This window comes from Tympanuchus pallidicinctus, unplaced genomic scaffold (genome assembly GCF_026119805.1).
Source record: "Tympanuchus pallidicinctus isolate F22 unplaced genomic scaffold, pur_lepc_1.0 scaffold6, whole genome shotgun sequence".
NCBI lineage: Eukaryota > Metazoa > Chordata > Aves > Galliformes > Phasianidae > Tympanuchus > Tympanuchus pallidicinctus.
In genome coordinates, this window is record NW_026294780.1 from 11932177 (window position 1) to 11959110 (window position 26934).

Genomic DNA, 26934 nt, shown 5'->3' on the forward strand with positions numbered 1-26934 from the left:
AACATGAAATGAAAAATAGGAAGAGAAAGAATGAAGGCTGACATTCAAGGTTTAAAGGTGATTTCTTTTGATGAACTAGTTTGTGAATCTTAAGGCAGTAGACTAATGAGAGTGGCATATACAAGAGAAGGTGTTCTGAATATCAAGGCTAAAAAACTTAAGGATAAGAAAGTATGAGTAGTAAAAAACCCTCTGAATAAATCTAAGTGCCAGGGAAACTCAACTAGCTGCAAAATTATTACTCATAAAAGTAAGCCTTTTTTAATTATTATTCTTTTTTTTTTTATGTGTGAATGTAATAGCTTGAGCATTTTCATTGCACTCATCACAGCAGTAAAGGCTGTGAGGGGTTTCGGCTGAGGTAAGCATATTTTGCTAGCCTTAATTAAGGCAGAAAGGGACACAGGGCAGCTGACTACACAGGGCTGGTAAGGTCGGGCTGAGCTTACGCATCCTCCACTCTCTTGCTGTTTCCTTCTGAAAATTCACGACCAGCTCCCTTAGACCCATACCTTCCCAAATGCCATATAGTAGAGACTTAAAAAATGATAACCATGGAAAGCTAGTCAACAAAATTAGAAAACAACGTTCTTGACAAAGAATCAATAGTGCAGCATGAAGTATTTTCAGGATACGGCTTGGTCTTGCTCCACTCTCGTACTGGCAGGCCCAGCGGTTAGTGGCCTTGTAACTCACTGCTCACTTTTTGCAGCACTAAAGAAGAATCTGAGAGTAGATCATGGGTTTACAGCCCAATAAAGCAATCTGATGTGAAATCTGCATGCACTTTTAGAACGTGGGTGGCAGAAAAAAGGTTTATTTGCAATTTGTCTCCATTACTCCAACAGTACAGTAGAACTGATGGCATCCCTTTGTCTCTTCTTTACAACAAGAAAGCAATTATAGTTTTGGCCTGTAGATAAAGCAAGATGCAACGAAATGAATAAACTCTGCACCATATAAGAATTCCATCATACATAGAAGTGATACATGCTGGTTAGCTACTTTTTCCTGCAGTTCTCACATTCTTGTTTCATCAGAGTCTGTGCAAGTAGTGCAGTGAAAAAAGCAATAGAGCAATCTCACATGAACTGGACTACTTTTCTCTGCAGCAAAACTGCATCAGCAACTAATGTGACTCCATAGACCGCAGGTACATGTAGCATCATTCCATTATAAAAAGCCCTGGCTACCTTCCCAAGGCCAAACATGAATACAAAAATGAACCAAGTAAATTTTCTGCCAATGAGATAAAAATTATTCTTCCGATTCCATCTTTGTTAATGGTCAACTGACCCATGTTAAATTGATTATTGCAGACTTGGGGGACTGTGTCTTTTTACGCTCGTTTGTGTTATTAAATGGTGTAATTAGCATCTGTCTGACTTCTGAGGTTGCACTTTGAAACAGCAATGCTCTGTTTCATCTGTGTTGCGTGGCCAGCATAGGGACAGTTTTACAGGCTGCAAAGGGACATGTCTGGGAACACCGGGAGAAGGACAGATCAGATGTTCCCAATTAACCAATTCTAATTAAAAGAAAGACCTAAATAATTACCCCATTAATGCATTTCATGAAAGCTATTTAAACATTTGATTATCTGATACATTTATACATACATACATATGCATATGTATCTAAGAATGGGAATTCTAATGGAGAAAACACATCAGCCATACAGGATAGAAGGAGTGAACTTGTTTGTAACATAACACACTGCAACCACTGTGACTCTCATGTTATTGTTTGGTTCAGGAGGGAGTCCCTGTCCAGCAGACAGCATTGCTTGCCATTTGTCTATTTCTCTCTTTTTCAAATTTTGGATGTTAATTCTCTCAGCTCTGTCCTAAGCCACCTCCTAGGCTCTTGCCCAAGGCGCCTAATGAATTCCTCCGGCCCTTGCCCTAATTGTGCTAACAACAGCCAAACTTCCATCTTTGTCTTCCATCTTTGTTTATTTCATTCCTGAAGGGCTGGAACTCATGCAGAGGCCAAGAAAAGCACACAACCTTCTAGTTGTTTCTCAGGGCACTTTGCACTGGCAGGCATAGGACATGTATAAAGTCGCCACAAAGACAGAGACTAACCTGAGTCCTGGACAACAGAAAACATGAGTATGTGTCTTCTAGTCCTTCTTCCTCAGCAGCTCCACAGCCCCAGGGATCACAGAGGAGCCAAGATATCCTCAGGAGATCTCTGTGCCATCACGACACTGATGCTGCTGCTTGCTATTGCTACAGAGATATCTGGCTCCCTTACCGTAATTACACTGCGGATGCTTTTAGTGTAACTTTGAACTTGTGTATTTAAAAAATGGGAGAAATTTGCAATAGCGTCAGCACATGGCAATATCTGAATGACTAATAGCCAGCAGAGGTTAATGTCCCTTAGCTTCCTCACAGGCCATCAACCCCTAGAGCTGATAATTAATTGCCAGAAATAGCCTAATGCCATTGTCGTTACTGCTTAATTATTCAGATGAAATGAATAATATCAATGCTAGGACTTCAGTCTTCATAAATGGAGAATTCTGTCTTTTTTTTTTCTCCACATTCCACACATTTTCATCACCACTTCAATAGATGATACTTCATGCCTTTTGAGCTTTCATAAAAGTAAAGACATTTCTTATGTATGGGGTAGCATATAGAACAGACAAATAACCAGCTTACATTCAGTTATTGTTGCGTGACTGAACGAATAACCACAGAAATCAATCATGGCAGGAAATAAATGCATGAAACGGAACTTATAGGAAGAGCTACATCCAAGCCACCGAGCAGATGCAGAGTATGGCATGGTTCTGCTTTCCAGACCCCCACCATGGGGTGCTCTGAGGGGCACCTGAAGCCAGTCCAAGCATGACAGCTCACAGTCAGAGGTTCAGAGAGGTTTGGATCCAAGGTTTTGATACACAACTCAAAGATCACTTCTCCACTGTTGATTTTCATATCCCAGTGCATGCTCAGGTTTCTGAAGCTTGTTCTGATCACTTGTAGTTCAAGGTGTTGAAATTACTTGCAACCTGATTGTCTGTTATAAAGTATTTTGCTAACATTCATTCAATAGCAAACACACATGGTAGTTCTTTATGCCTCTCATTGACAGCTCTTTTGCCAAATGCAGATTGGCAGACCAAGATCTTGGCTTAGGAAATCTTCCCATCTGAATAAAATGATGGTCATTGTCTCTTCAGCCGCTTCTTTTATGAACAAGGTTTTGAGTATGTGTCTCTGTTCCTATTTATGTATCTACATAAATGCATGGAAGCCATGTGTTAATGTGTGGTATGTCATAGTGTTGTCAAAGGATGCTTCTTTTTGGTCTTTTGGGGAAATAAGTCTCGTGCATGAGAACACCTTTTTAGTCAGTCAAAGAGAAAGCTGCCATGCATGTGGTGTTCTGCGGGATTTCACTTTGTGCACATCTGCTTCTCAATATAGCACTTCCTTCAGATTCCTCTGGACACTGGTATGTGAGTGTTTCCATTTTGATATACAGCAAAATACTGAGTTTGTCAAGAAAAAGTAAAGACAAGGAAAAAAGATCCTGAGAAATGTCTACAAGATAGTCATGTTTTTGCTGGTAAATTAAACAGCAGCAGGCCATGGGCTTGAGCACTGTTCTTCCAGGTCTCCATGCAGCTTATCAGTAGCATTTTCCATAAAGATGTCTGGCCAAGTCAAACCCCTACACAGTGGCTGGACACAGTTTAGAGGTTGGAATGTGCAGGGACAATCCCAGCAGAAATGGGGACTTAGTAACACAGGGGACTTTTGAAAAGGCGAAGGAGAGGTCGTGGTATTCAGCTGCCTGAATATGAGCCATTCTACTTTGCTTCCAAGCTGGAACCAGTCCCTTCTCCATTTTGTGATAAGTACAGACATAGCTTAAGGACCTAAAACTTTTGAGAGTTGTATTTCTAACCCTTAGAGATATATATATATATATTTTTAATGATACACAGCTCATCACTGGCTTTCACTAATTGAGAACCTCGTTTGCAGAAAGTTGTCTTCTGTCGGATTAGTGCTCTGGGACAATTATGCATTTGTAACTGCACTGAAAATTCTAAGAAAAAAGCACAAAATTTTCGCTTGCTCTTCCAGTCTTAAAGATGTTAAAAGTCTGAAAGCTGTACATGCAGCATTTGATTTACTGGGTAATGAAAGTAAGAGCTTCCTGCAGGTTTCTCTAGCAAACCACAGCGACAGGCAGGGTTTGGATAAGGTGGCAGTGAAGGTATTTTCTGAGGATGGTCCAGACCAGTGAGGGAGAGGAACTAAGATCCAGATGCTCAATTTCCCTGCTCCCTCCTTGCTACCAGAGAACCACAGCCATGGAGAGTCCTTGTCCTAGTTTCTCACTAAATAACTTCTGTGCTACCACCAAGGAAGACCAAATCTTGACACTCTTGTTTGTTGTTTTTTTTTCACTCTGTTATTATTTTCATTTTAAGCCCTCCTCTGATGACAGAGGTGACAGAGATGAAGTCCCTGGTTCAAAGATTTCACTGAAAGAATGAAGAGGCAATACAGCAACCAGGAAGAAATGGGTGAATTGAGAGGAAGGAGAATGCCCCGCAGCCCTGTGGTTACATCTCTTGACAGCTCTCCTGCATTCTTATGTACATCTGCCCATCACGGACATCTTTAAGACCTGGTGTATTATTACTATCATATTACTGCAATAGCTGTCAGGCCTATGACAGATGCGAGAGGATAAGAATACAAAAAGCTTTTTCATGCACAGTGAGTTTCAAAATGGATGGCAGCAGAATGAGAGTGAGAAACAGAATTAAAAGATGCCAGTAGCTTTATTTGGATAAAGTGCTGGAAAGGGGAGACCAGAAGGGTATTTTCAGGAGCAGGGCTGCACAGTCTTGATAGAGAAATTGAGATGTTTGATTTTTAAGCTGTGTGCTGGAGGGAACACAGGGTGAGAGCAAGAGGAGGCAGACGTGCGGTGCTTTCAGTCTAATGGAATCTGTTCCTTCTCCAGAGTGGGGATCAGCTACTGAGAAATTATTTTGATCCAAATGTGTGTGTTCCTTTCTTTCTATCAAATATGCCGCTGAGAAATCCCACTGTCTGTGGGATTATTAAGATTTCCTTCTTGCAGCTTCATTTATAATTGCTGTAAGTCTCTGTCCCTGTTGCACAGTCTCACACAACTAATCTTGGTATTGCTCCAAAGAGAGCCAAAATAATGAATTTAAAGGTGAGATGGCGGTGCTACTGCTTGTATTCTACTGTAAATAGGATATAATATGTAAATAGGATCCTGTCTGATCAGCCAAAAAGCTGCATCTACCATCATCCAGCATGCCATTGCACAGGATGGGACATGTCAGGCAGGCACACGTCATACATGTTCTGATGGGTCCTGATCGGCAGCACACTGCCCTACAACAGCCCAGCATCCCAGTTCTCTCCATGCCCTGGGACATCTCATGTCAGATTTCTCTCCTAAGCACGTGCTGTCCCTTTCATCAAGCAAAAAGAAAGTTGACAGCACAGAGGAAACAGGAAAACTTTCAGGCTTCTACTTTCTCCACTGAATTAATCATCTCTGACAGTTTTGTGGCTTCCTATGACCCTTAAGTTTTACTGTCTGGTAACACATCAGGCACGGATTTCCCTCTTTCCTTCCCCTACAGCAAAAATTACAATGATCTTTCTCAAAGCTGACAGGGACAGGGCTTATTTCCAGTAAAAGGGCACCATACTTAGCTACACAGGGTAAGTGAGGTTAGAGAAATAGGTACATGGGAATAATGACAGCACCGAGGGCAGCAGACTTTCCAATTCACTTATACAGATAAATGTAACAAGTTCAGACACTAACATTTTTTTTTCGTTGCTCAAAAGAAAAAAAAAATAATTCACTACTTGCTCTGTTTTCTGTCTGTGAGCACTCTTCTATTCTTAACCTCTGCACTGCAGTGCGGCTAGGCTGTATACATGCAGATATGCTCCCAGCCCTGGGGAAGATCTGAGATAAGCAGAGAAGTGACACACAAATGGCAAGGAGGAGACAGCGATCTAATCGACTGGCCGCGAGCTTGGTACAGTGAGATGGGAAAAGCACAGAGAGCAAAGGAAAACAGGTTTCCACCTGGAGACACGTACTGCTCTCCCCCTCTTTCTGTTCGTCCTTGGCTTTTCACTCCCTTTTCCTCCGAGCTTTCTCTGTGCTTCCCAGGCTGAGGTGGTGTTCAGGGACTGCTAACATAGGGCCTATGCAGGTTTGGACTGGTTTGCCTGCTTGCTTTTTCAGTTTGCTGCCTGTCTCTGCCTCTCCTTGTGGCCTTCTGATAGGCACACAACACTGACTTCTCCTTGCTGGAACTGGCTCCTCTCCTCTTTTGTTGTCTGGTGAATACCTAACTTCTGATGATGGTCTTGGGATTTTGACATTTCTATATAGCTTCCATATTGCACGCAAAGATGAAAAAAATTGGCAATTTTTTCCCCCCTCCATTTCTCCTTTTCTCACCTCTAAAGCTCTTGCCGAGCGCCAAATCTGAACCCAGTAATACTAATGCATTTACTGCACTCTCACCTCACTGCATTGCCCATCTGCAGGTGGAGTGAGAAAAGGCAGAGTCAGGAGTAACTGCCCACACTAAAACACTTTGATTTCATATTTCAGATTCCAACCAGACCTCTGTTCTTCAAACTCCATTTTTTAAAAACAATGAAGTTGAAGAAGAAATCTGAGAAGAAGAAGTCTTCGTTTCAGGACAAGGTAAGTGTTTCACACCATAATGAGAGAACTCTTTTCATGGCCCTCCTATTTGCCTGGAAAATGTTTTGGAGGGGCTGAAACAGCCTTGAGGCTTCTTGTCTTTTTCCACTACTCTTGGTTAGCTAGAAACGAGGCCAAATCTGCCTGATGACACTATGCAGTCACAGCAGCAATGTGGCTTTGGAAGTGTGAGTCAGTGGAAAGCCAGGCACTTGGCTGGGCATATCCACTCCTCTGAGCCCTATCTCCATATCCACTTCACACTGCCAGACCCGAGGAGAGCTGTCAGACTGCAGATCCCCACTTCACACCTTTCTGAGACAAGAGCTGGGACAAGGCACTGAGCTGCACGCCCATCCCTGGCTTCCACCCAGATCGCAGTGCATGGTTGGGTGAGTCCCCAGACCCTCCAGCACCCCACACTTAACACAGCTCATGCCTTCTCTCTCAGGACTTCTCTGCAGCAGCTGTAAATCCTTCAGTCTGCATTCATCCTACTCAACTTCATGCATGTAACTGAAGTGGCTGGTAAATGGCTCACCCCTCTCAGCATCTCCATTTGTGGTCACGGGAAGTCCATACCACCTGCTATAAAGGGGTGGGATCTGGGGCATGTGTGGTAAAAAAAGCAAAATATATATATATTTATACACATATAATAGCAACAGTGACTTCAGATTTGGACTGCCTTCAAGCAGATGTGAGAAATGTGGTACTTCATATCCATCTTCTGGAAGGGCTTTTTATTCACAATGAAGCTCTTCCCAACCACAATTTAATTGCAATAAGCTGCATATTCTGTGAGTTCTCAAAGAAGAAAGTGGATCTGTTTGTGGCTGTGCAGAGATGCTTCTTGACACCACATTGCCCTAAAAGCGTTGTTTACCTTATCAGGGCACAGATAATAAAGGATAAAGATTTGTAAAACAACTTGTGAAGAGGCTGCTTCTAAACCATCCATCCTCATTAATTTAAATCCAGAAAGATTGAAAAGGCCACCTTCACTGACCCAGCTTAAAAACCCTGAGATTTAAGGCAAGGAAAGATCCCGTGGAGGTCAGTAGGCTTCAAACTGAGGCTGCTAAAAGCAGGCTGAGGTGCTGTGGCAGGATGAAGCCCTGCTGCCAGGCCCAAACAGGTGACCTGATTTCTTTGCAGGCCTCTGCAGGGGAAATGCACGCTCTTCCTGCTCACCCCCTCCCTTCCATTACATTAATTCCAGGGCTCCCACATCAGTCTTCATAGGGAAAGGATTTTGCCACACTGCTAAGAGCTTAGGAAGCCAAACCTCAGAGCCTGGGCAGGAGCAGAGCAGCAGCCATGGCTAGTGCCAGGCAGTGAACATCCTTGGTTGCTGCTTTTCCCAGATAGCTGGCTGAAGACAGGATTGCAGAAAACCTTGTCCTATACCCAGCTCTGGCTTTGTTATGCAAATGTGTGCACATTACTTGATTTCCATTCTCCACAACTTCCTCCTCTGTAATGTGCAGTTAATATTTATACATACTTAATGACTGCAGATTTTGTGTGCACACACTTTGCTGCGGTTCTGCAGATTAGTTTACCAAAGTATGGCCAGATTCTGCCATGGCTACAGATGGGCACGACCACAAAGAGCGTCGTGGCTTACCTGGTGCAAAGGGCTTGGGAAATGGAAATTAAACTGAATTTTTGAACAAAGTGCCACAGAAGTGTATAATCATGAATATATATTAATTCAGAGCGAGAGATTTGATAAAACAACACATCATGGTAGCGTATAGAATGGGCACATGCACAGCAGAGCGAGCACCTCAGAAGGGGATAAGCACAGCCACCCATGTCCCAGATGTGTGCCTGACCACCACACCGTTGGCATGACTGTGGTCATTCAGTGAACGGAATAACATAACGGGAAATGATCAGTTCTCAGTTGGAAATAGGAAATGCCCACTTTTGCATGAGCCTTGTTTCTGGCAGGGCCCTGCAGAGCTCACTTTGACCACCAGAGGTCAGAAGCAAAACATCTCAGCTACACCCCTGAGCCCTCATTTCCTCAATCGCTGTCCTGGAGAGGGAGAAGCGGAGGAAAATGAGCAGAAATACCGCTTCATTCACAGTGAGGAGGATGGAGACAGTAACATGAAGGACCGCAGGCGATGGAGGCGGAAGGTGGCAAGGTTAGCGATGCGGCCAGCAGCCTGTGGGCGTGGGAACTGGGAGGAGTGAGGGAAGATGTGCCCTTCATACTTCACTGAATGTAACACGGGTTTGTTGACATTTGCTGCCCTTTTGTGTTTCCTTATTCATGAACACAAACGTAGGAAACTTTCTGTGTTTTTCAGGAATGCAGACAGAACCTAAAAACCCCGTCAAAACCTCTGTGGATTTTCAAAAAAGGCACTTTCAGCTTTCCTGAAATCATGCTTTCATTCTTTGCAAACACATTTCTGGAATATTAAAAAAGCATCTGAGCATAATAAGCAACCAACAGAGCAAATTTTCCCAGCCATAAAGCCTGGATCAGCTCATGGGTGAGAAATAAGACCACATGATCTCACTGACCAGCCATAAGGCAGGAAAATTGGAAAGGCTGCAGAAATCTCAGGGTGGAAATCGGCTCAGATTTATCCACACTGTAAATCTTTAAAGAGTTGTTTAAGCCATGAGCTGTAAACTCTGCGCAGACCATTTGTAGAAGGAAATGTGCTTTATCAGACAAATTACTCATGGCATAACTTGACCTCCTCTCTTTGCCTCTTGGAGTACAGTTGTGAGCTTTGTATGTTGGAAAGGAAAGAACTGGGGATGGCAAAAACAAAATGAACCAAGCAACTGTGCTGCAGAGAAAGCACCCTGGATCTGCTGCAAAGCACCAGTTCTGGCTGGAGCTCCATGCACTGTCACTTACTGGTGGCCAGGATTAGTCATCTCCTGTGAGGAACACACAAGAAATGGTGTTAGACAAAAAAAGAATGACACTAATGAGCTAGAATCTCCCAATTCCCTCTGCAGTTTTACAGCTCTATGACACACATGCTTTCACTATGAGTACAGAGGAGTAAATATATTCATATTTTGCAGAAACAGTTGCTCTAAGAAAAGTTCCATAGTCTGTTTTTACTAAGACATAAGGCTCTTGAATAAAATTATGTTTATTTCTCAAAATTGGTAAAACATGTTTCTGAGCAATGACTAAAAGTGTGCTTCATCTTGCAGTGAGCTATTACATACCTCTCTGAAAGGGAAGTTTATTACTGAGATCCTGACAGCTCATTAACTGCCTTACTGTGCTATAATAAAACTCCCATCACTCTATCTTCACAGCAAAGGAAAAGATAAAATGAACAGTGTTTACATGTTGAATGTGATCAACAATCTCAGAAACACAGGCCCCCAAGGCTCAGTTCACTGCCGCAGTGGGGTTGAGATGGGACCAGGGAAATGAATGCCTTCTGCAGAGGAAGGTCACCCCACCAGGGCTCCCCCCTGTCTGTCTTGCTGAGGCTCAGATGCTAGGGTTAGCTTCAGAGCTTCAGCTGTTACTATTCATGTTATCTGACCTTTGTGGAAGGTGCAAAACAAGGAGCAGTTTTTGAAAACATCAGGCTTGATCCTTGTAGCGCTCAGCTGCCTCCATCAAGGTCTGCTCAACCACCACCATCAGTTAGGATTTCTTCCTGCCTCCCCCTGTTAGGGGCTGATGGGTTAAGCAGTGATTTCTGAGATAGTTAGATATTTTTGCTGTTTCTAGCAGCTCTCCAGAGAAGCTGGAAAAGGCCTTCAAGATCATCAACTCCAACCACCAGCCTGACCTACTGAGTCTCAGACAGCTTCCATCTTTCCCTTTTGTTGATCCCGTTCCTAAAAAGCTCAGGTAAAAGAGACTCGGAATTTTCTAGGATATGAACACATCTCCACTGATGCAAATCAGGCCAATTATTTTGCATCCTCTCATAGCAGACAGAGAGGAGTTTGATCTCTCATTTCTGTTATAACCCTTGATGAACTGGTGACTGGTTCCCGTCCTTTCCTCACCCCTACCCTCCATTCTTTCCCAAGTAAGTACAGCAAAATCCTAGAATTTAAGCGCAAGTAACATTTTGTAATTCTCCTATCATACTTCATTTTTTCCTCAGTTCTCTTTGCAGCTTGTCATATCTGTCTCTAAAGTGTGGCTATCAGCCTTGGGTAGAGTAACACTCTAGCAGAGGCCTTATCATTATGGATCAGAGCATGTTAAATATTCCCGATGCTTTGCACATGACATTCCTGCCAGAAAATCCAAGCATGGGAGTTGCCTTTTCTGCAGCACCATCACACACACATTTTTTCATTTCTGAATCACAGTAATTGCCAAATTCTTTTCCACTTTACTGGTGATTTGCTGTTAGTTCTTTATTGTGTATTTCTGTATTTAAATCTTATGACTAAAGAAAGCATTTTGCATTTCTCCCTACAGACCTTGAGTCACTTCTCTAGCCTGTCAAGATCATTTTAAATGTTATCCCCATCCTTTGAAATACTTGCATCCTTTTCCAGCTTGCTGTCATCTATGAATATCAGAAAAATATTTTTTATTCTATCTTGCAAATTGCCTAACACAACTAAATCTAAGACAAATCCACACCGAGCATTATTTGAAACAGAACCCAGATTGGCAAAAAAAAAAAAAGCCCAATTCTGCAAATGTTTTCCCTTCAGTGTATGTGTCCTCTTACAAGCTAGATGTCTAAGATGCTGTCACAATAGGTGGAGGCAGGAGAGCTATGTTGCTCATCTACAAGTAACCACACTGTGATCAGGTGTATTTGTCTTCAGGCTCTCTTGGTTGCATGGGCTAATGGCTCTGCTCAGCTGTCCTGAGGTAGGCACACAGCGATGCCCTCAGGGCAGCCTTACAGGGCTGGCAGGTCTGACACAGGAGGTCCACTCCACTTTGAAGTTGTTGCTGGAGGTCAGCCAGGAGGCATTACAGGTGGTACTAGCACCTTTATGTGGACAACTTCATTAAGCCCTAGATCTCACTACAAAGGGAACTGAGAGAGCTAGGTTATGTGTGGACACCTACAAGGTAAACAAGAAAAATACCTCTGTATGAATCACAAATCTGAAGCTGAATATTGTCATACCTATCTTCATTTTTGTTTAGGGGAATGCCACATAGAATAGTGTGAAAAGCCATATGAAAATCAAAGCAAAGCAAGTTTGTTGTTATCCCCGGGGCCAATTATTTGGTCAAAGACTGGTTTGATCTGATTCTTTTTGATAATCCCATCATCCCTGGTTTTCTGTCATTATGCTATCCTTTAGGTTCTCCTGCGGTGTTTTATTAATAATTCACTCTAAGCCACAAATCTACATTCCCTGAGCTCTGGTTTTCAGGACTCTTCCATACCTTTAAAATAAAAAGTGCCATACTTGCTATTCTGCACTTCTCTGAGATGTCCCATAAATTCTTGGAGGTAATTGTTGGAGAATCAGAAATTGCTTCATTTAGCTTTGAAGTTTTTCCAGCGTGTTTTTGGCTGAGCGCCACCAAAATGAATATCTCTGTTTACCTGAATGCTGTTTAGCTTCTTCTTTTGCAAGTTCATTCTGCATTTATTTTCTATTATTGAAATTCACTGTGGTAAGTATCAAGTCCTAGATATTCTCTTCCTAATGGCTGAGACTGATGAATACTTTGACTATTGTTGTTCTTCTCCCTAATGAGCTGTTGAAACTATGCTCTCTTCTCTTCTTGCTTTCCTGTATTGCTCAGTGCTTCTTACTTTTCGTAACACAACAACTTGGTCATTCTGAATTTAATATTACATACTATGGATGTCATGACTAGTGGAGAAGGATTGTTCTTTCCTGAGGAGCAGATGCTGGAGTCAGTTACTATCAATATTATCTGACAACAGCATGAAAACCAATGATGTGGGTTTTTATCTTTAGTGTTATATTACTGCTTGATTACTTCAGCAATATACATGAAATGGTGTATGAATGTTCTTTCTGCAAGATGTGCTGAAGAAGTCTTTACGTGGCAATGGACTATATGAGGCAAAATTGAAGGATACGGGCAATACCCTGGATATAATCATCTTTAGTCTTGCATCTTTGCTTCTAGCATCTGCTTTCAGGTCGTTGAGATCATTTTTGTCATCGCATTTTCCCTTGTACTCACCTCAAATAGCAATCCAGACACTAAAGATAGCTATTAAACAAGGTCATGTTGGAAAAATGATTATTCATTTATTTATTTAATTCTGGTTAACTCCAAATATTTATTCAAACCATAGAATTTCTGAGAGTCCAGCAGTAAAGGACAGATGTATTTGCAAAAGGCAAGTAGCCAGTCATTCAGCATGGTTGTGATTAAAGCTCAAAATGGTCTTGGATGCAATCTTTTGAACTCCAAATCATGGCTCACTTGATAGATTGATGCAGAAAATGTTTACACTTCATTATGTTGAAAGATGATGGATAAGTTTGCAACTGCATTTGATCAGTGAAGTGTAGGAACAGGTCAGATGAAGTAGTGGAGAGAACAGCTGGAGAAATGAGGACTGAAAGTTAATTGTAGCCAAGATTAATTTCCTTTATTTGGCTGTGTGGGAGAAGGGTTTGAAATAGTTTGGAAGGTGTTTTTAGTTTCAGAAGACAATAATAGTATTTAGCATTACACATGACATTAGGCTCATAATTTTCATCTATACATTTCAGCGCATTTTCCAAACACTGTTGTTAATCTTCTTGCTAGGCTTTGGAAAGGGAGGCTCTGACAATTTAGTGAACTGTTACTTTGCCCCTAATTTCCGCACCAGTCCACAACATAGAATCATGGAATCATTAAGGTTGAAAAGACCTCTCAGATCATCCAATCCAACCATCAGCCCACCCCCACCATGCCCACTGACCACATCCCTCAGTGCCACATCCACACGGTTCAGGAACACCAGGGATGGTGACTGCACCACCTCTCTGGGCAGCCTGTGCCACTGCTTCACCACTCCTTCTTAGCAGAAATATTTGCTAATGCCCAACCTGAACCTCTCCTGGTTGTTACTTCTTCATCAGTTTAACTGAAGTAAGCAAAGTAGTTAAGATTTATTGCTATTCCACACAGCATCGTCAGGTGTGGCTTCTCGTGATTAATATAACTTATTTCCTTGTATTCTTCGGGGTTTTTTTTTGTAACAATTGGTCGTCCTATCACAAGAGGCTGACCCCCTCCCCCCCCCCCCCTTGCTACAACCTCTTTGAGATGGTTGTAGAGAGTGATGAGACCTTCCATGATCCTCCTCTTCTCCAGACTTAATGATCCCAGTTCCTGCTGCCAGGGTCCCAAACCGAACACACCACTGAAGGTTTGAGCAGATCCAGTGCAGAGGCCTGCTGTCCTCACTCAGCACTTCTTCAGAGCTCAGAATCAGAAAGCCCCCTCCCCTGTTAGTATCACTGGAGAAAACAGTCAATGGGTTCTGTTCTTCCCGAAGAATTATTTTGCAGTCCAAGAGACAAGGCAACATTGCAGCCTGTCTTGGATAAGCATTAGTTAACTGGCAGTTTGCTTAGACTGTAGGGCTCTGAACATGTAGTCTCCTTGCAAATTGTTTGAATATTAGACAAGTGTGGTCACAACCAGATGGAGGCACACTGGAGTATCTCTCACCACTTCTTGGCACAGTGTCAGGATGAGACTCTGCTACGTAACTCCTCTCCCTTCAGTTTTCATGGTTTTCACGGTGAGGAAGCCTGGGTGAGCAGGCCTTGATGGGACCTTCCACCCACATCCCCAGCCTGGTGAGCTGTGACCTTGGAGCATGCACTGACACCTACCATGAGATTCCTTTCTGCATCTGCTGTGTGCAGAACATACAGGCATTTGCACATGAATATAATGGGGAAAAAAAAATATAAAATTACTTCCTATCAGGTATGTGCAAAGTGCAAAATATCTGTGCTTTTTGGCTCAGTAATGTGTTGCTTTCGCCTTGCTCTTAGGCATTACAAAATTACATCATTAGAGATTTTCATGCTCTGTTCCATAAGTGCACATAAAATGTCTGGTCAACTAGAGCACAGCATCCACTCTGTATCCTCTGTATCTCTTAGAAATCATGGGTTAATTTCTCACCCGTTGAAAGCAAAGGCAAAATTCCTGTAGACTTTAATGAAGCCAACACTTTCTTCTTGTGACTTTGCCATCATTAAGCAGAAGCCATTTGGCTTTAGATACTGAGTGTCTCATCATTCTGAACAAACTGCCAAGACAGGAAAAAAAAAGAACGCTTTTTCAATCACTTTCATTCGTTAGGAAATCTTGAGTTGTACACAAACCTTTCAGTTTTTTCAATATGTGTTCTGTCAGTTTGTCTCCTCTGAGAGAGCCCAATTATGCATGTGCTGCAGCCACATTTTAAAACAGACATTCCACAAAACAACCGATTTCACATCGTGGCTTCAACATATTAAAAATACCATTTGCAGTATTTACAGATACTGACTGTTAACAGGGGCAATCACAGAGCAGATGAGCATCTTTTCAACTGGTGTTTGCCAGTTTGGGGTATGTCTCTGGAGAAGGAATTTTGTAGAGGATTGGGTAGCTGTGTGCCGATGTTAAGTAGGACGGTGAATTTTCTGGAGTAACACAGTCAGATGTAGTCCTTATCAGGATAATTAAATAGCACATCTCTCAGCATCCAGTAATGGTGTAAAAATTGCAAATAATATTTATCACATCAAAGTGACTGGAGCTAGCGTGGAGCACAGGTCCTGCTCATGTGACACAGGCAAAATAGCAGGGAAGTAAACAGGCATTTTGGCTGAATTGTGCCTCCTTCCATCACATGGCTTTGAAATCTGAAAACTTAAGGCTTGAGAGCAATCATTTTCACTCGTAGTCTGAATGGAGAAATAAACAAACATGTAAATGGTGACATCTCATATGATTCTGATGTTTCTGTACATTTAGACTTCCATGCATTTAAACAAAAAAAGTGCAATTCAGAGCATTACTGCACCTAAGAAGCCCGACTATTGAAAAATTATTGAAATAAGGTATTGCTATTTTAATAAAACCCTATAAAAAGAGTACCTAGTTCTTCTATGATTCCTTTCACTCAGTGGTATCAGCATGCCTTACAAAGAAGAGCAGTATTAGAACTGCTATTATAATTACCATTATCGTTGGCCAACAAGAAACATGCGTGTCTGCATAGTGCAGATGAATCCAATCAATGCATGTGTACTGAGCAGAAATACCTATAAATATTCATCTGAGATATTATTTCAGTAATACATCACATATCAACAGAATTGAAGTGATTTTTATAAGGGGTGAGGGGAAATTATTTTCTTCCAGTTTATTCACTCAATACAGATGACTGGTGATAAAGGACAATGGCCTTGAAATCAGCATTAATCTTCACAAATGATTGATCATTTAATTGTAGAAGCTTTTCTTGTCTCTAAATAATCGCTGCTTGATACAGAATTGTACTTGAAATTTACAGGGTAAACACCCATCACATTTTAGACATCACAGAATAGCCAAAGATATAATTATCTGTTCATCATTGGTATTGTTAAGCATAGCACGTAGGCACTGAAAATAAATCCCCAAATACCAAAACCTCAAGCAGCATCCTAATTGAAATAAAACAACCTTCCTACACAGGTTACCGAGTAACTTAAAGTTAATATATTTAGCCACAAATGTTGCTCTGTGTTTAAAAATAGAAGCATGATCTGATGTTTGGGGGTAAACTATTATGTTGCTGTGTAGAAAAGCTGTCAAGATGGGAGGAAACAAACAGAAAAACTTCAGTAGTGGTATTCCTAGACTATATTATTATTTTGGGATTAGGTGTGAGTGATGGGTTTAACATTTACGCTAGAGATCAGTGTGGAAGGGTTTCATCCAATTCTTTTCAATCAAAAAATAGCCCCTTTTATGACCTCTCTAAAGAGTGATATATGGACAAGTTATGGCTAAATTGTGTGATGCTGCTAAAGCTATTGGAAGATAACAAAGGTTGTTGGCAATGACAAGTCGCAACAGTCAGTAGAGAAATCTTCCTTGTTCAAATTTTGCCACCATAGGGGAAAAAAAATAGTAGAAAAAACTTCAGAGAAATAGGAAATATGTTTGGGAGTAGAGCAAGTGGTTACCTTGTTCAGCCAAAATCTTGCCCAGAATGCAGTTGGTAACCATCTGCCTTTGTACTATTTGTCTGTGGCTCTGGCTGTGCCTGACCTACATGTGACTCTTACGAGCAGATGTGTACCAGGATACAACAGATGAGAGAACTTAAGCCTCTGCCAAAAGGACTCCACACATATTGGGAGGGATGAATACCAATAAATCAGGATCAGATGGGATTCATTGTATGGCTCTTTGAGAGCAGAGAAACAGTCGAATACTTTTATCTATTAAATGAAACAATACAGGATTTAATAGTAATACGTCTTCCTGCTGTATTTGTCTTAAGCCATAGCACAATGCTTGTGTCCACACAGGACCTTTTATTTTCAGGGCATTAAAACCTGAATCACAGGTTTGATGCCTGCAAATCAAGATCCACCAAAATGACATTAATTCCATCCTATTACCTCCCACTTACCTTGTATTTATACTTCATTTAACTTGTATGAATGAGTGACTGAGGCATAATATCAGAGTTCTGAGGCTCGAAGTATATATTTAAGATATTTCAGGAACTGGATAAGGGAGGGGAAGGTACTAATTGGAAGGATTAAACAGAGAAGTGAATGCGCAGTGTTGGGAGGGGGATTCAGAACGCACATGGAAGGTACTAGACAGAAAAAACAGGGGGAGAAATGTTGTGCTGTCAGCCAGCATTACATAGAAATGGAGATAACCACAAGTTGATCTGGTATCCCATGTCTCTGTGATGCAAAGCAGCCTGTTACTGTTCAAATTGGCTTTCTGTGATAGGTAGTTGTAGCTTGGTCAGCCAAAGAGGGCCTGTACTGAGGGGTTTCTGAGGGACAAGTGTTAAGAATGAAAGTTAGGGCTGTATATGGGACTGAAACTTCAATTTCATTGTCTTTCTAGTACTAGGTTTACGGTCCTATACAATTATTTTAAATGTAGTGTGGCTTTAATTGTTACAGCAGCTTCCAACAAAGCTTCATCTAAGGGTCTCCATTCATCTGACTACGCCTCATTAGCATCATAGAATCGCCCAGGTTAGAAGGCACCCACAAGGACCATTGAGTCCAACTTCCAGCTCCGCACAGGACCACACAAAAATCAGACCGTGTTTCTGAGAGCACTGTCCAAATGCTTCTTGAACTCTGGCAGCTTGGGGCAGTGACCACTGCCCTGGGGACCCTTGCCAAGGCCTGAACACTCTCTGGTGAAGAACCTTTTCCCAACACCCAGCCTGACCTTCCCCTGACACAGCTTCATGCCGTTCCCTCGGGTCCTGTTGCTGTCACCAGAGAGAGGAAATCAGTGCCTGCCCTTCCACTCCCCTCATGAGGAAATTGTGGTCTGCAGTGAGGTCCGAGATCTCCCTTCAGACTGTTTATGCAAAGAAGTATCTTTCTCTCATCTAATATCTGGGTGTACGACATCACCAGTTAATTTATCACGGGCAATTCATATGCATTTGTATCAGCTGGATACACGATGCAGTTAGCTGCAAGATTTTAAATAGGAACGCCAGAATTTTTCTTAAGGAAAACAAGTTGGCAAAAAAAAAAAACAGAAGCAAAATTGATGAGAAAATAGAATACATTTGATTTAATAATGCATGCATCTTTGCAGAGGCAGATGAATAAATTTAGAACAGAGGGATTTGTTTCCTTTTTGTGTTACTGTGATTATTAGTAGCAATAGTATTAATTTAGCTCTGTTATTTTAATCCCAATATGTTTTCAGAATCAGAGATAAGTGTTTGATGTCCTTGAATGCAAATGAAAGCTGTAACACTTAGTAAAAAAAAAAAAGATTTTTCCTAACACTGATTTCTTCCCTGCATTGATGTGCTGTAACAAATTCCTGAATTCCCTCCTCTCGGTTCAGTTTTGCACCTAATGCAGAACTGACTGAGATCCTCAAATCTAAATGATATTATTCAAACGGTGAGCTATCCAGCAAATTACTTTATTCTGTACTCAGCCAAACAAGACTCTCCCTGGGGTTCTCACCTCCTGGTTTCTGGGCTCTCAGCTTTGTTTGCATGCTTATGGCCCTTTCCCAGAGATGCACAGGAGCTCAGGAGCAATGCTGCTCTCTCTGCACATGTTTGAAGAGCAGAAGAGAGCTTTCCAGTTGTGCTGTTTGGATTACATGGACCTTCTCAGTTTCTCTGAGTGCTGGTGGTCATGCTGTTTTGGTTTATCCTTTCTGTTGACAGATGGTTAATAAGCAGCTAATATTTGAGTAATGCTTCTGGTACCTGCCCTCGGTTGGTTAAGTGGCTGTTTCCCAGGGGCTCAGCTCATTTGAAACATGAGGTAAGAGGAACTGTACGGTCTCATTCAGAAAGCCCGGCCATTTTGCAGCTGAGAAAAGACCTCCAGCAATATTTTAATCCTGCATTTTTCACAAGGACTACAAGGCCTTCTAGTTAACCTGATATTTAAAGTAAGTAGCAGCAATTTGTAGAACTCTCTGATAAAATTATATCAAAATGACAGTCTCCCTGGCTGAACAAGGAAAAATTGTAATGCTTTATTCTGCACTAATGATTCAAGAAGTACAAGTAGACTTTCAGAAATGAGGTTACAGAAATTAACCGTGTGGTTTTTATTTGCGTTGTATTCTTGTAGGTTTCGATACCACCTTCATGCTTCAAAATTTCCATAAAATCACAAGACAGTACATCAACTGCAGCACTGAGGAAACAATCCTTTTTTTTTTTTTGCCTGAAAGTTTGTTTAGTGGACTAAATCTTCTGCTGAGGGTGATGCACCCAGAGAAAGCATAGCCTTATCCGTGCCAGAACATTTTTGACCGAACCCCAGCAACCACGACCAAACCATTTTAACGGGCTCAGCGAACTTGGTGGTCCTTGATGTTTTATGGAATTTGGGCCAGACACTAATTTTCTGTTCTTTCTGAAAGAGAGCTTGCAATTCACCTCACCTAAATGCAGGCAGCTACAAAGGAGATGTCTCTGTCAGAACCATTTTCCTACCCACTCTTTTCTTATCAGCAGAGAGAAATGAGCCCTTCTCACTTGTGATTCATCTTGTCCTAAGGTAATCACTCAAACCAGATCAGATGAATCATGAGCTAGAAATGCATGTTTCTAGCCATTAGTCTAGGAAGGGAACCCTAGTTTAACTTAGGTGGAGACATCTACATGGCAAGTGCCTCAGGTTAGGTGAGATGAATGCTCTCAAGTGTCTCTACAGCGTTTCTATGTCCTTGGTAGAGTAGACAGGGATGATTTGCCATAATAGAGGAAGTCTGCATTCAGAACAGGATCTTCCCATGTCATAGTTTGCTATAGGGCACAGTCCCTTTCTTTCTGGAAGTCAGAACAGAAATAGGGCAGCTTTGCCTGCGGTGATAAAACATAAAAGACAGAAGCGCTCTCCATAAAAATTTAGGGATGCAATGAAATTGCACCCTGCTTCTCTAGCAAAGAATTCATTTTCTGTATTCCTGGAAGGAATAAAAGGAAAACATTGTGGTGATTTAGAACAAAGACCCTTTGTACCTCTCTGCCGTGTGCTTATTTTGGGGTTGTTTTTTATTTTCTTGGTCAGGAATTTATTTTATTTGGGAATGAGGAATAAGAACAACAAAATATTTTAAATGGATTGATAAAATCCAGATGCATCTTTGAAGGATAATAAAACTCTCAATTTCCTTTTGTTTACAACATGTATCCTATACAAAAATGTAACCGACGAGAAAAACAGAGCTCACCTCCATACTTCTGTGTTTCTGGAAATGTGTCTGTATTTATTACTGGCATCTGCTGCTGGTGACAGGCCTTGAGTACAATCCAGAAGTCCTGAATAACACTTGGCTTTCTTTATTATGGTAAAAAATTGCATTTGCAGGCCCACAGCAATTAGCAGAAAGACCGTATTTTGTTCTGTGTGCCCTTCACTTGCAGTAATCCAATATTGAATTGCCTCAGAGGGTCTCAGCAATAACTGGGTCAAACTCTCTCATAACTCTTTCTGCTTGACCTAGAAAATTGACACTACCATCAGAGTGTGCGATATGTATGCATACCATCCAAACACCGTGTGTATTTCAATCTAGCACTCAGTTCTCTATTTATTCACCCTCCTTTTATGATTTATTTGAAGTTTGCCTATACCTCAATTTTTCTAAACCTATTTAGCCTCTCAATAAAGACCACTTAGCTGCTAGCAGAAGCAAAATTCATCTTCACGCAGCATTTATAGTGAGCATGTTCTAATTAAGTCAGTTAAAGTAGCTATCTGCAATTCAGCATGTCTGAACAGCTCTTCATTCATCAGTGATCTCCTGTAAACATATAGGACATCTTGACCTTGACTGGCTGTGAGTGTAGAAAATGCAATACGACAGAGATTCATGGGCTTCTTCTTGGCAGTAGGGTGGCAGTGTTTTAAGCTGCTGCTCCAAGTTGTTCCCCATCACTACTGCAAATGACAGCTAATGGAGATCACATGGAGACCTTCTGGCAGGAACTGGGAGGTAGGAGTGGGGGATCTTTGTAGAATCGGAGATGTGAGGTGTTGCAATGTGGGGTCTAAAACTTGGTAAACCTGATTTTTCTATATTAAAAATAGACCCAGATGTAAATGGTGTAATCTTCCCCCATGCCTCTACACCTGGTTTTTTTTTTTTTTTTTTAGTTCTACTTTTATACTGATTCTTAAGCTCGCAAAAGTTAGTGGATATGCAACCAAAGTTTCTTCATTATCACAGTTTGAATCTTTTACTACTTCTGTGTGCAACATTTTCCATTTCGGTCATAAAGAAAGTAAACATTTTAGTAAATGTTAATATCCAGGCTTCTGAACCAGCAGAACAGGTTAAACTGAATAATGGGTTGTTTGTATGCATGAAACCAGGTGGACAGGGAAGGAAGTATTGCTGCACATGTTCTCATTTTTTGCCCAATGTCCAGAGATTAAAGCGATCCCTAGAATATGTGAAATACAGAATTAATTCCTGCAACAACCAGAATGGATTTGAACCTACATTTACTCTCAGGAGTTTCTAAACACTAGGCTGTATAATGAAAAGATACTGCTCTTAATGCAGCTCTTCTTCATACCTGAAAAGCTACTGGCATCCTGGTCTTACAAGTCCCAGATGAACTCCCTGACCTCCGCTCTATCCATTTTTTCTCTGCCACAGGCAGAATTTATATTTAACCCACGAGTTTTTGTACAAAGCAAGCACTACATTCTTCACTTCTTTCTCTGTGTTTTGAATGATGTCTGTATTTTGTGCTTCATTTCATGAGGGATTAAAATCTTGAAATAGATTTGCTATGTTTTCCGTCAGCCTGAAGTGATAGTTGTTATCATTCGCTTCTACAAGGGAAATTTTTTAAGTTTCCATCTTGGCTCATGTTTTATAGCTGTTGTTTTTAAATTTTTCACTTTGAAGGATGAAGTTGGGAATCAATTCTTTAAAAAATCCTAATTTCTCTTTGCTCTGTTCATTATACAATCTGCTGTCAACTGCCTTGAGGTTTGGTAAAGTTTCAGACACTGAATGTCCTTGCCAGTTGAGACTAAGCTTAATAATTTAACAGCACTTCCAGTGTTCAAAGCCAGGAGAGTTTGAGCTGTTAAGCTTGCTAGTTGTACTTGCACAAAGTCCTATAGTATAAAGGAGAGTATGAAACGCTGGTAATTTCCAATCCACCAAGGCAGCCTCTTTGCATTCTGCTCTTATTCCCTACCGTTAAAAACTGCTAATTAAGCAAAATGAGCTCAGCTACAGCTTTATTAAAAGAAATTTCGCTTGAATTTTTCAGAAAGCAATCCTGACAAAAACTTTGAAAGCGAGGTGAAGATAAATTTACTCTGAAGGAAAAGGACAGTGATATATCAAGATACAATCAGTGATGTAACCTAGATAATTTTGATGTTCATATACACACGGTGGACATATTTCCTGCATCTCATCCCACCAGCAAGAGACTGTTGAAGAGAGGTGGATTTTACAATCCTATCTGTACTCCACTCCATGAAAGCTAAGGATCACAATGAATGAAACATATTTTTTATGCAGAGAAATCACAGTTAGGTATTTCCTCCAGCAGCATATTTTCCCTCTCGGTGATTGGCTAAGGATACATCTCCCTCTGAAGGGTTGAAGTTAGGAAACAATGGGGATCCAGAGAGAGGTAGCAGCCTCAGGCTTTTCTACAAAGAAGTCCTGATGAACATCCTGTGCTTTCCTATTTTTATCTCCATTGTGCTCAAAAAAATTCATAAAACTCCCTATTAAACTAAAGAATAAGAGCAGCTATAGGCAGGAAATGAAGGGTTGATGATATTTGGTTAAAGTGAAGACCAGCCTTTTGAGGTCTGTGGATAGTGCGGTGAAAAGTAAGACTTACATGCGCTTGTAAGAAAGAAACAAACACACGCATATAAACAAAAATACAATAAAATAAATTTACAAATGCCCTCACTGAAAAGTATTTGCGTGAGGTTGGTGTTTTTTTTCCCAACAAGAAAGAAGCAATGTGGTTATGCTTTTGATCCCATTGTCAAGTAAAAGCTCCAGCTAGCATTCCCTAAATGCAGTAAATTAACAGCAAAATAAATGAAGATTTGGAGCATGGTGCTACATAGAAATCTTGTTGTGAAGGTGATATTTCCTATCACTTGAGTGGGTGAGGCTACTGAGGAGTCAGTGTCTTAGCCCACATGTAAAAGCCTTGTACCATTTGTGAAGCCCTGGTGTCTCCCATCCTGCCTCCATCAGCTGCTCCAAAACAACAGACCTCTTCAGAAGCCCAATGTTACATCCACCATCATCACATGCTCTATCCATCCACAAGCTTTGAACAGTATTGAACACTTGTGTTTAGGAATAGGCTTCCAGAGGTACCACTGGGGTACCACTGACTCTAATGGCACCCAAGATACTTTGCATGTCATCAGCCACCTAGATGGAAGCTCCAAAATGTTGAGGTCTTCACCAAGAGTCCAAGCCTACATTAATCCTCTAGCAATTCTGATGAAGCTAATAAAGAACAGCAAGATGTTAAGGAAGCTAATACTGATTATAAAATTAAAGGGAATCCTATTTGACAACTAAATCCTATTAAAGTAAGCAGGTGGATTACAAACAGCCCGGCTGATGATGGAAAAGACATGTATAAAATGTTCTGTAGGCCAAAAACAAGTGAACGCAGAAAAACTCTTAACACAAGGTGAGTGTTAAGACTTGTTAATAGGTGAGTTACCATGGTGGCTGGGACTGTACATGGGCAAATGAATCAACTATCCCTTCTATATCTTAGTTATTTAGTAATGGTAGGAATTTGCCTATTAGTTACATTCTGACATTCATACTGAAGACACTGACACCTGTATGTGACTTGGTCATCCTACATTACAAACCAACACAAAAGGACACAAGCCACTGGAACTTGTTTTGGATGTTCCCTTAATGGGATGGGAGAGATGGGAGAAGCCCTGCAAGTATCTGTTCTTCCTCAGAAGCCACCAGAAGGTGGTCTGCTGAGGTAGGCATGGATGTCCCACCCAGAGCCACCAAATTTGATAGAGCTGGAGAAATTTTAGCACGAGAAATGAAAGAAAGGAGGGATGTCACAAAACATTCAGGTTGTTGTCTGAATATTTCAGGCTCTTTGCTTTGAGGTACTGCCCGTCCTAAGGAAGCAGGTTTCTTGAAGTTTGCTGGACCTGCATTGACATAACAAGTTGTGGTTCAGTGTGGTACCATGATCACTGAATTTCATTTCACTGGGAGGGAGATCATCCTTGCTCAGGTGCAGTGACTTTTAGGGCTTACTGCTCAGGTGCTCTGACTTGTGGCATGCTAGTATCACAAACAGCACACCATCTGCCACAAACTACGTGACATCCCTGAGTTAAAATCACATGCCACCTCTAAGTCATCAGAAAACAATGACAACAAAACCCACCCCAAACCCTGACATTCTTACAACATTTCTGCTTAAGGGTGTGCACCAGTAGATGAAAGGCAGGCTCAGGTTTTCAAGTGAAGGGGCACTTGAAATGCTGTGGGAAAGGAAGACAGATGGGATGTCTCACTGTGAAAGCACTCTGTTATGACAATGCCCAGCCATTTCACTGAGATAGGCAGCAATAGAAATGAGATGCTGGGGAGAGTGAGGTACAGTCAGCAAAAGGGAGTAACTGAACGCACTAGAAGTTTAATGTTTTCTCATCCTCTATGTGCAAAAAGCAATGTTATGGGGGAAATTTATTCTTGCAGATTATTTACTTTCCAAACCAACAGAGATTCAACAAAGATGGAGATAAATCTATAATGTGTGTACTATCTATCTGCGCCCCAAATCAATATTAGAGATGGGCTACCAGTGTGAAAAGCCAGAGATCCAGGCCAGAGATGCATGCAGTATTACTGGGGCAGTGAGAAATCTATACCTTCAGTGTATTTATCTGCATTCAAAGCCAATATTAAAGCTAGTTTACTCATGTGAAAAATAAGTGCTACATAGTTCAGAGGGTGAGAACACATCGATATCTGCAGTGTGGAGATGTGTGCTAAATACCAAGGACTACCCTCATGCCATGCCTATCTACTGCATCGCAGTTGTACAAAGAAATCCTAGGCCCCTAAAACAGTTAAGTTGGGCAGTGGTTTTGAAATAATATTTATGCTTTCCATTCATATTCTTACAAACTTCACTGGGACTGGGAGCTTATGAAAGTCACTATCTTGGTGCTCTCTCCTGTCTTGGTGCTTCTTGCAGTGCATGGTGGCACATGTCTTCACTGCCTGAGGACAGTGCAACTGGTGTGCCACTCACTTACCTGCCTCCCCCATGACCAGCAATGGCTTCCTCTCCACACTTTGCTGCTTGCCCTGCCCTCATTTCATGTTACTCTTAACTGCTGAACCTGAGCTTTTCCGCAGGTGAACTCTGCTCCATCATATCCAATCCTCTCAGGTTTGTTTGTTTGATAGCAATACCTGTTTCTTTGGCCAGCAGCCGCAGCAGCAGGGCTGGCATATCATTGGCACAGGGGAAAAAGTTCTCTATGCAAAAGGCTTGCCCAGTCCCAAGTTTCCCTGTCACTGGCCCTCACACCCCTCATGCACACTGGCACTTTATTGTCCCCATGCACAAAAGCTGCCTCCTGTTTGCCTGCAAGCGCAAGGCTTCACAAGCTGCCCTGCCCTGCTGTTCTCCTTTATCCCTCCGCTGCCTCTGAATGCATTTTTCTTCTTAGCTTATCAGCACCAGGAGGGGCTGAAAGAGCTGAGCCCTTACTGTTTTCTGTGGCTGCAGTCTCAACCCTTTCAGCACCTGTCTCCTTGTTAAATTAATTCAAAATCAATCAATAACCCAATCAGATAAGCCATGTCCCCCGCTTTGCACACACATTTATCTTGCTCTGGTTAATATCCCAACAATGAGTCACCAGCCGTTTAGCCTAATTTTGGGAACTCTTACAATGGACCAGTCTGTTGAGAAGCTCACCGTTTATTTTCAATGTCAACAAAAGCGATGTTTCTTTAGAAAAGGAAAATGTCCCACTCAATATATTCAGGTGCTGATGAATATTTATCCCCAAACACACATCAGAATGATTTTTCATAAGAGCAGTTGAGTGCTGCTTACAAGAGCAACTTGCAATCTTGTGCAATATCAGTAAAGCACAGCAACTCTATAAGGAAAAGACATATTCCCTTATGCAGCCCTAGGAATGCTCTATGTAAATGTTGCTGGCTATCTGAGCTGGGTTTAATCCTAAACTTGAACCTGATAAAACAAACACTTGTTAAAGATTCAGGTAGAGCACTCTCCTCTTTGTCTGTTAGAAAATTCTTTGCATATATCCAAATGAAGGTAATCAAAGAGCACTGTGCGCTTGGCCCCTCTAAATACTTTTTACAATTCTTTTTTGTCCAGAAAAGATCGTCAGATCATTTGGCTGATTAAGTTGCTGCTGTGAAGCCAGGAAAAGATATTTCAGAATTCTTGGAGAGGAGGAATTCTTTCTGTTTTCATGGCTGTGGGA

At 41.5% G+C, this 26934-nt stretch overlaps 1 long non-coding RNA gene across 2 annotated transcripts in view; it reads left to right on the forward strand.

Moving 5' to 3' along the window:
- The first annotated feature begins 8718 nt into the window (after nt 1–8718).
- LOC128092187 (uncharacterized) overlaps nt 8719–26934 on the forward strand; it is a 47302-nt gene continuing 29086 nt past the window's right edge. For both annotated transcript variants that reach the window (XR_008211673.1, XR_008211674.1), the window contains exons 1-2: nt 8719–8909; nt 10487–10606. This is a non-coding gene — a long non-coding RNA (uncharacterized LOC128092187). The remainder of the gene's footprint in view (nt 8910–10486; nt 10607–26934) is intronic.